A 9,153-nucleotide genomic window follows, 5' to 3' on the forward strand; every position below is an offset into this window, starting at 1 on the left:
TACGTTATCAGTGGTAACTAGGTTAACACCCACGTGAGGTTAAAACTGTGTGAATGGTATGAATGGGTTAACTGTTACGTGATACATGATTGATACATGATATTGGCTATCAAGCACTATGTGACATTAGATTACATGCGTATCATTGCGAACATGAACTGATTTGTTATACGTGCATACGATAGGACTTGATTGATTACTTGTGAGTGCATAACCTAGCATACCGAGCAAACCAAGGTGAGTTCACACTCTTACCAAGGCATGGGATTCCCGGGGTGTTGGGAATGGGATTGAAAGGATAAGGTTGAATAGATACACTACTGACACTATGACTAGACTACCATATTACCATCCTCGGATGTGAAGGATACTTATACTGATCGCTATCCTCGGTTGTGAAGGATACTTATACTGATCACCATCCTCGGTTGTGAAGGATACTCATACTGATCACTATCCTCGGATGTGAAGGATACCTATACTTATTACTATCCTCGGATGTGAAGGATACTTATACTCATTACTATCCTCGGATGTGAAGGATACTTATGCTAATTACTATCCTCGGTTGTGAAGGATACCTATGGTTACGAGTAGTCTAGTGGTTATACAACGTGGGAAGCCCCCACCAATAGAACGTAATAACGGCCCAGTAGAGCCACCTGTTACTAACGGACTTACTATTATGCATTTACTTTCTGTGAACTCGCTCAACTAGTTGTTGACCCTCTGTTACATGCCTTGCAGGACGTTAGTATATGGAGCTTGCACACGGAGGAGCTGGTCGTTGTGGGGCTTGGATCTTGATCATCTTGTTAAACACTTTTGATATTTGATACTTATTTGCTATGGGTTTTACAATAATACGCTTCCGCTAAACAATGATAACTTACTTATGTTTTGGAAACACCTTTCATATGGAATTGGTTTGGATTATATTGCATTTACTTTTACTTTATACAATGTTCTGTATGATTGGTGGCTTGATCCTGGTCAGTCACGCTCCCAAGCGGTGATACTCCGCAGGTGGATTTTGGGGGTGTGACATGTTTAACGTTCAACCTGAAATCGGTGAACCTCGTAGATAGAATCCGAATCTTGAACCACACAACCATTAGAATGATTAGTGAGTTGGCTCAAGCTGCGTTTCTACCGGTTTGAAGGCATTAAGTGTAAAAGAGTTGAAAGAAAGTTGGAAATCATTCTTTCAATCCTTCACATCATGTAAATGTTTAGATCTGTGATAGATCTTAGTGTTTTTGTGTGGAAATCGGCTAGATCCAAGTGATTCTTGGTGGATTAAGGCCAAAACATGATGTTCTTGAAGAACACCATGATGACATCATCCTAGAATGCTTAGATCTTGATGATTTCACGGTTAGAAATCAAGATTTGAAAGATAGAAAGGTGTAGGAGCATGTATTAATCAAGAAAGTACAAGATTTAGGATGAAAACTTACCGAAATCGGAAGAAATCTGAGAAAAGAAGAGGAGCACGAGCTGGTCGGTTAGAGGGTTTCCAAAAGTGGAAAGAACGACAATGACAAGCCTATTTATAGGCTTCCAAAAGAGGAAAGGGCTGGCCGATCGGCCAGGCTTCCCGATCGGACAGCCTGCTCGATCGAACAGCCTGTTCGATCGGCTGGGCTGTTCGATCGGCTAGGAGCCTGATCGATCCTCAGCCTGTTTCGAGTATTCGATGCGACGATTTCTGATATTTCGATTTTGATTGAAGACGATACGAGTACGATGGAGTTTCCTATTCAAATTACTTTTAATCCCAACCACTATATCTACATACAAGCATCTATATCTCGCATAATCTCTTCTCCACTAACTATCATGATTCGATTTCGATTGCATTCGATTGAGTTTCGAGTTTTGATTCGAGTTTCGATTGATTACCACACAAAACATAAAGCAAACACGCACAGTTAACACATAAGGCACACACACGTAATATAACACCAAATTCGCTTAATTAGAGTCTCGAGTTCGATTGATGATTCGATTAGCTTGATTATTGATTGATTAACTTTATCGCATTGTTACTTTCTACTATTCACAGTCGTAAATCGTTTCGCGTCGATTACACATTCGATTACTTTGATTCTTCTGATTAACAACGCTTACTCCACATAATACAAATATGTCACAGCCCCCGATCCCTTTCTCCCGGGAACGGGCGGCCGTGAGCCAGTTTCGGTGGTATCACGTTAATTATTTATTTGGCAGCGGAAATTTTCATCAGGACCGTAGTTAGGAAATATTAAATCAGAGTAAACCACCATATTTTATAATTTTAAACAAATGGGTAAAACCCAAGTTTTTATTACAAACTGATTTACAGGGATAAATCCCACTTTATTGAAATAAACGCTTTCTTATATTTAGGTAACTTTCATAGCCACTTTTCCAAGCCTTCAGTGCTGTCCAGCTGGCTTCTATTTGGCTTTCACATTTTGTTACCTGAAACGCGTTTTAAAAAGGTTTTGTCAGTGGGAAATACTGGTGAGTGATTCCCAGTTTAATCAAGTTTAAGTAAAAACCAATTTGCAGTATTGAGGGCACATCTGCAATTACATTTGTATCCAAGACATCACAATTAACATCAGTGGTACGATCATACTCAACTTATGGGATGTTACCACGCCAGTAACCAATTTTGTATACAAAACCCCAACATACCCACTATAATTGTATTCTTTACAAATACTCAATAACTGCTTCGTATATATTTAATTAAGTGAGGTTTTGTAAAAACAGTAAACAAAAAGGTTTACAAAAAGTGAATCAACTCACATTGCTGTTTTAGGTTTTTCGTAAGGGTTTCCTGGAGATAATCTATAAATTACACAAATGCACGTGTGTTAGTATAATAACCCATTTTAACATTAGTAATACCCTCCCCGAGACGGCATTCCAACGACTACGTCGGGCAGAACCACGACAGCCGTTACGGAACCCTAGATCAATCGGGCAGCGTATCTAATACGTCTCCGGGGGTTATAATACTTACATCGTAGCAGAACCTCGCTATTTTAGGGGGTATAATGCCCGGGTATAGTAACGCCACTACAGAAATTAAGAAAGAAAGAAAGGAAATGAACGACGGAAACTGAAAGCCCGTTGCCTTCTTATATAGGGCTGTAATCTCGTCTCCACGCGGCCCGTGTAAAGAACAGGCCAACCCTTACGCGGCCCGCGTCAACCTGGGTCAACGGCGTAGCTTGGTCCGGTCACCATATAGGCTCGACACGCATCGGACACGTGGCCGCACCGGGCTATGCCACAATTCTGGACACTCGCGGCCCGCTTTAACTTAACCAAACTTGTACGCGGCCCGCATGAACTTATGATTTAAGAGAAGTCTGGTTACACCCTTGCGCGGCCCGCGTTATAATGAGGTGAGGTCCCATGTGGCCCGCCTCAACTTAATTTTTATTGTTTTTAATTTACTTTATATATATATAATCTATTTTGGGCTCGGTTTTCACATACGGGGTGCATATAAAGACATATTGATATATTTAAAGATATATTAGGGTGTCGGAAATATTATGAGGATGTCGGTTTTACCGAGGGTTGTTATATCCTCCCCACCTTGTTTTAGAGCTCGTCCTCGAGATCTACTGGAACAAGTGTGGAGATTTCTTTTGCATTTCTGATTCAAGTTCCCATGTGTATTCAGGTCCTCTTTTAGAGCCCCACTTTACTTTGACCAGAACTAATCTCTTATGCTTGAGATTCTTAATTTTTCTATCTTCAATCTGTAGAGGCTTCTCTACAAATTTGAGTTGTTCATTAACCTCTATATCTTTGAGAGGTACTACGAGTGATTCATCAGCTAAACACTTTTTGAGATTAGATACATGAAACACATCATGTATTCCTGCCATTTCCTCTGGCAGTTGTAGCTGATAGGCTACCGGTCCTACTCTTTCAAGAATTTTGAAAGGTCCAATATACCTGGGACTAAGCTTTCCTCTCTTGATGAATCTTACTACTCCTTTCCAGGGAGAGACTTTCAATAATACTTTATCTCCCACTTGAAATTCTAATGGTTTGCGTCTGTTATCGGCATAACTCTTTGTCGATCACGTGCTGTTTTCAGTCGTTCCTTGACTTGGATAATTTTATCAGTTGTTTCCTGTACTATCTCGGGTCCAGATAATTGTTTTTCCCCAATTTCTGCCCAACAGACTGGGGTTCTGCACTTTCGTCCATAAAGTGCTTCGAATGGTGCAGCATTGATACTTGTGTGATAACTGTTATTATAAGAAAATTCTATTAATGGTAAGTGTTCGTCCCAGTTACCTCCAAAATCAATTACATAAGCTCTAAGCATGTCCTCCATTGTCTGAATTGTCCTTTCGCTTTGTCCGTCCATTTGAGGATGATAAGCTGTGCTTAGATTTAACCTGGTTCCCATTGCTTTTTGGAAACTTGACCAAAAATGAGAAGTAAAACGGCTATCTCTATCGGAAACAATTGATAAAGGAATGCCATGTAAAGAAACGATTTCATTTACATATAATTTGGCTAATTGTTCCATACTAAAGGTTTCCTTCATTGATAAGAAATGAGCTGACTTGGTTAACCTATCTACAATCACCCAGATTGTATCATTACCTTTCCTTGTTTTAGGTAATTTGGTAACAAAATCCATTGTTATCAATTCCCATTTCCAAACTGGTATTTCTAATTGTTGTAACAATCCTGAGGGTTTCTGATGTTCAGCTTTAACTTGTGAGCAAGTTAAACATTTAGAAACATAAGCTGCTACATCCTTTTTCATTCCTATCCACCAGAAATTTTTCCTTAAATCCTGGTACATTTTATCACTTCCTGGATGCATCGTATATTTAGACTTATGGGCTTCTTCTAATATACGGTGACGTAAATTTCCTAGTTTAGGTATCCACATTCTCTTTTTATGGAACCTCCAAATTCCATCTGTTCCTTGTTCTAATTCCTTAATCATTCCCTTTAATTTTTCAGTATCCTCCTTGATTACTGATTCTTGTGCTTTTCTAATCTGATTGTTTAAATCTACTTGTAGGTTTAATTTAAGAGAACGTACCCTTTTTGGCTTTTCGTGATATTTTCGACTTAAAGCATCAGCCACCACATTGGCTTTTCCTGCATGATACTGGATATCACAATCATAATCACTAAGCAACTCTATCCAGCGTCTCTGTCTCATATTCAATTCTTTTTGCCCGAAGACATATCTTAAACTCTTATGATCCGTGAATATGGTAAACTTACTACCATATAGATAATGTCTCCAAATTTTAAGGGCAAAAATTATGGCTCCTAATTCCAAATCATGGGTCGAATAATTTTCTTCATGACTCTTAAGCTGTCTAGATGCATAAGCTATAACCTTTTGGCGTTGCATTAATACGCATCCATAACCTAACTTAGAAGCGTCACAAAAGACCACAAAGTCTTTAGTTCCTTCTGGTAACGCTAGTATGGGTGTATGGGTTAATCTTTGCTTAAGAATTCTAAAGGCTTCTTCTTGTTTTGGTCCCCATTCAAACTTAACAGATTTACAGGTTAACTTAGTTAAAGGGATGGCTATTCTAGAAAAATCTCGGATAAATCTTCTATAATAACCGGCCAATCCTAAGAAACTTCAAACTTCAGTTGGTGATTCTGGGGTTTTCCATTTGGTAATTGCCTCGATTTTCGTTGGATCTACATGAATTCCTTCATGGTTAACTAAATGTCCGAGAAATTGTACTTGTTCTAACCAAAATTCACACTTTGAAAATTTAGCATAAAGCTTTTCCTTTCTCAATAAACATAAAAGTAAATGCAAGTGCTTTGCATGCTCTTCTTTACTTTTAGAGTAAATTAGAATATCATCTATGAAAACAATTATGAATTTATCCAAATATGGCTTACATATTCGGTTCATCATGTCCATAAATGCGGCTGGGGCATTGGTTAAACCAAATGGCATGACAGTAAATTCATAATGACCATACCTTGTTCTGAATGTGGTTTTAGGAATGTCCTCTTCCTGTACCTTTAGTTGATGATATCCTGATCTTAAATCGATTTTAGAGAAAAATCGAGCTCCTTGAAGTTGATCAAACAAATCATCGATCCTCGGTAATGGGTACCGATTCTTAATCGTGACTTTGTTCAATTCACGGTAGTCAATGCACATACGCATTGATCCGTCCTTTTTCTTGACAAATAAAATCGGCGCTCCCCATGGCGATGAGCTTGGCTGTATGAATCCTTTCTCCAATAATTCGTCTAGTTGTTTCTTTAGTTCTTGCATTTCAGTGGGTGCTAAACGGTAAGGTGCTTTGGCAATCGGTGCTGTCCCTGGTAATAGGTGAATTCTGAATTCAACTTCCCTGTCTGGTGGTAGTCCTGGCAATTCTTCTGGAAAGACATCTGAAAATTGGGACACTACTGGAATGTCTTTTAACTCTTTTCCTTTAGTGTTAGTGATTATAGAAATAAAATACACTATAGATCCTTTCCTTATATAACTTGCAGTTTTCATCACAGAGATGAATTTAGTGGATCTAGATGGCTTATCTCCTTTAATTGTGATCTTTTCACCTCTTGGTGATTTTACCTGAATTGACTTTTGATCACATAAGATATTAGCTTTATTGGCTATTAACCAATCCATTCCTAATACGACATCAAATCCTACCAGATTCATTGGGTAAAGGTTTGCAATAAATTTTTGATTAAAAATTTCTATTCTTGCTCCCTGCAAGATTTCAGAAATCTTAATGGTTTTTCCATTTGCTGTCTCTACTAGACATTCTTGTGGTAGTTTAGTTAATGATTGATTTAGGAGTTTGCAAAATGAAGTATTAATAAAACTTTGTTTGGCACCAGAGTCAAATCATACTTTAGCAAAAATATCATTAACTAAAAACGTACCAGCAATGACGTCCGGAATTAGTCTAGCTTCGTCTGCAGTTAGCACGAATGCTCAATCATTTTTAGGATTTTTGTTGGTTGCAGCTGGAGCCAATTTCGGATAGTTTGGCCTAATGTGACCTTTTTCTCCACAATTGAAACACATTCCATTACTGGATTTCTTCTTGCAATTCTCTTCCTTGTGTCCTGGGGCCTTGCTAAAATTACAGTAAGTAGAGCATCTTCCAGAATGCTTCTTTCTGCAGGCTTTGCAGTATGGTGCAGAGGTAGAACCTACATTCCTACGATTGGAATTCCCAGAACGGAATTCTTGAGTAAGCCTTTGGGTTAGGTTTCTCCTCTGGTCTTCTTCTCTAGTACGGATTAACTCATCTGTCAAGGTATTGGCTAGTTCTACAGCTTCTTCTATAGTTTGAGGTCTAGCTGCCTTGACTACATGTCTAATCTCTCCAATTAATCCCCAGATATATCGGGAGATTAATACCGGTTCGGGTGATGCAAGGGTAGGTACTATCCTAGCATATTCAAAGAATGTGGTAGTGTAACCCTTACTGTCCACCCCGGTCATTCTAAGATTTAGAAACTTATTTGCTATCTGTTCCTTTTCATTGGGAGGGCAGAATTTCCTTTCTATCATATTTTTAAATTCCTCCCATTCCATGTTATAAATCTTATCACTTCCTCTTGACTGGAGGACAGTGTTCCACCATTCTAAGGCTGCGTTTTTAAACAGATTTGAAGCAAACATTATCTTATTTTTTTCAGCACATTTGCTTATTTTTAGAACAGCCTCAGTTTTCTCGATCCAGCGTAAGGCTGCAATGGGTCCTTCATTGCCCGAGAATTCTATTGGTTTACAAGACCAGAATTCTTTGTAAGAACAACCATATGGCATGGTTCTTCTTCTTTTGGGAATGGGCGCTTGAAGTACGGGTCCATTGTTCACGCTGTGTTCCGGTTCACTTGGTCGTTTACTGCTATGCTTACTTTTATTATTCGCTTCTTGAACCGTTTGAATAATAAATGGCATTGCATCTATAATTCCTTGTGCCACTATATGTTGAACGACACTATTATCCATTTGGTTTCCATTGTTATTGTTGTCCGGATTCTCATTAACCACGTTAATGTTACTCTGGTTAGCGTTATTCAGATTATCTTGATTTCCCTCGTCGGCCATCTGAATTTTAAACATTTACCAAATATTAATATCACAATTAATATTTGAATATAGCCAATCACATGACACGCACGTTTAACCAAAAACGTCGAGCATTGCGACTTTTACTCTATTTATATAGTATGCATCATTACACACTAGTACTGAAATTTAAATTACAATACCGGCTAAAATGTAAAGCTACAATACTAATAATAAGCATCCGTATTTTTTTTAACACATACACACATATATTATTTTATTATTATTATTATTACTATTTCTACCATCACCTTCACTGATATGGATTCATCCAAAAATCCATATTACGCTCATCGTATTTCCATACGAGGCGTTCTCCCACCTGTCGCATACGATCACTGCTTTCTAAAATTTCCTCCCCAAAAGTCCTAAGTTCCTGGACATTTTCTGCACTCATTGGGGGTGCAGGTTCTAGGACTGGGTTTGGAAACTAAGGTACGGGTTCCTGATACGGAGGCATAGGGGCCTGGTACGGGTATGGATTCTCTAAAATTTCCCTAACATATGCATCACTAATGTTGTAGGGATCTTGAGGATCTAACCCTGGATAAGCTCCTAAGTTGGGCATTGGCACATTTTCCTGTATTGGGTTTTGTTGCACGTAGTCCCTAACATCGTCCCACCAGGGGTCGTAGTTGTTTGGGTCTAGAGGATCAGGTGCAGGTACCCTAGGTATCTCCTCCGGGTTGAAATCAGGCATTTCTATCTGGTTTTCTATTTCCATGGGTTGGTCAGGATTTTGTGGTTGTGGTGCTAGCATTTGTTCCAGGTTTGGGTCAGCAGCAGTGGTTGCTAAAATATGGATATTAGCAATACCCCTATTGAGCATATCCTGATTATAAACATCAGTTTCTCTTTTTGCTGCGGCTAACACTCGCTGTTCCTGTAACTTTTTCATTCTTTTCCTACGCTCGTGCGCTCCCCTACTGAACCATCCCCTCTTTTTCTGAGGAAATGGCTCTTCAGACTGAGCCTTAAACACAAAGATCCCTTCTTCTGTGTCAGCAGAATACCCTGAGAGGGCAGGC

This window comes from Helianthus annuus, chromosome 15, assembly GCF_002127325.2.
Source record: "Helianthus annuus cultivar XRQ/B chromosome 15, HanXRQr2.0-SUNRISE, whole genome shotgun sequence".
NCBI lineage: Eukaryota > Viridiplantae > Streptophyta > Magnoliopsida > Asterales > Asteraceae > Helianthus > Helianthus annuus.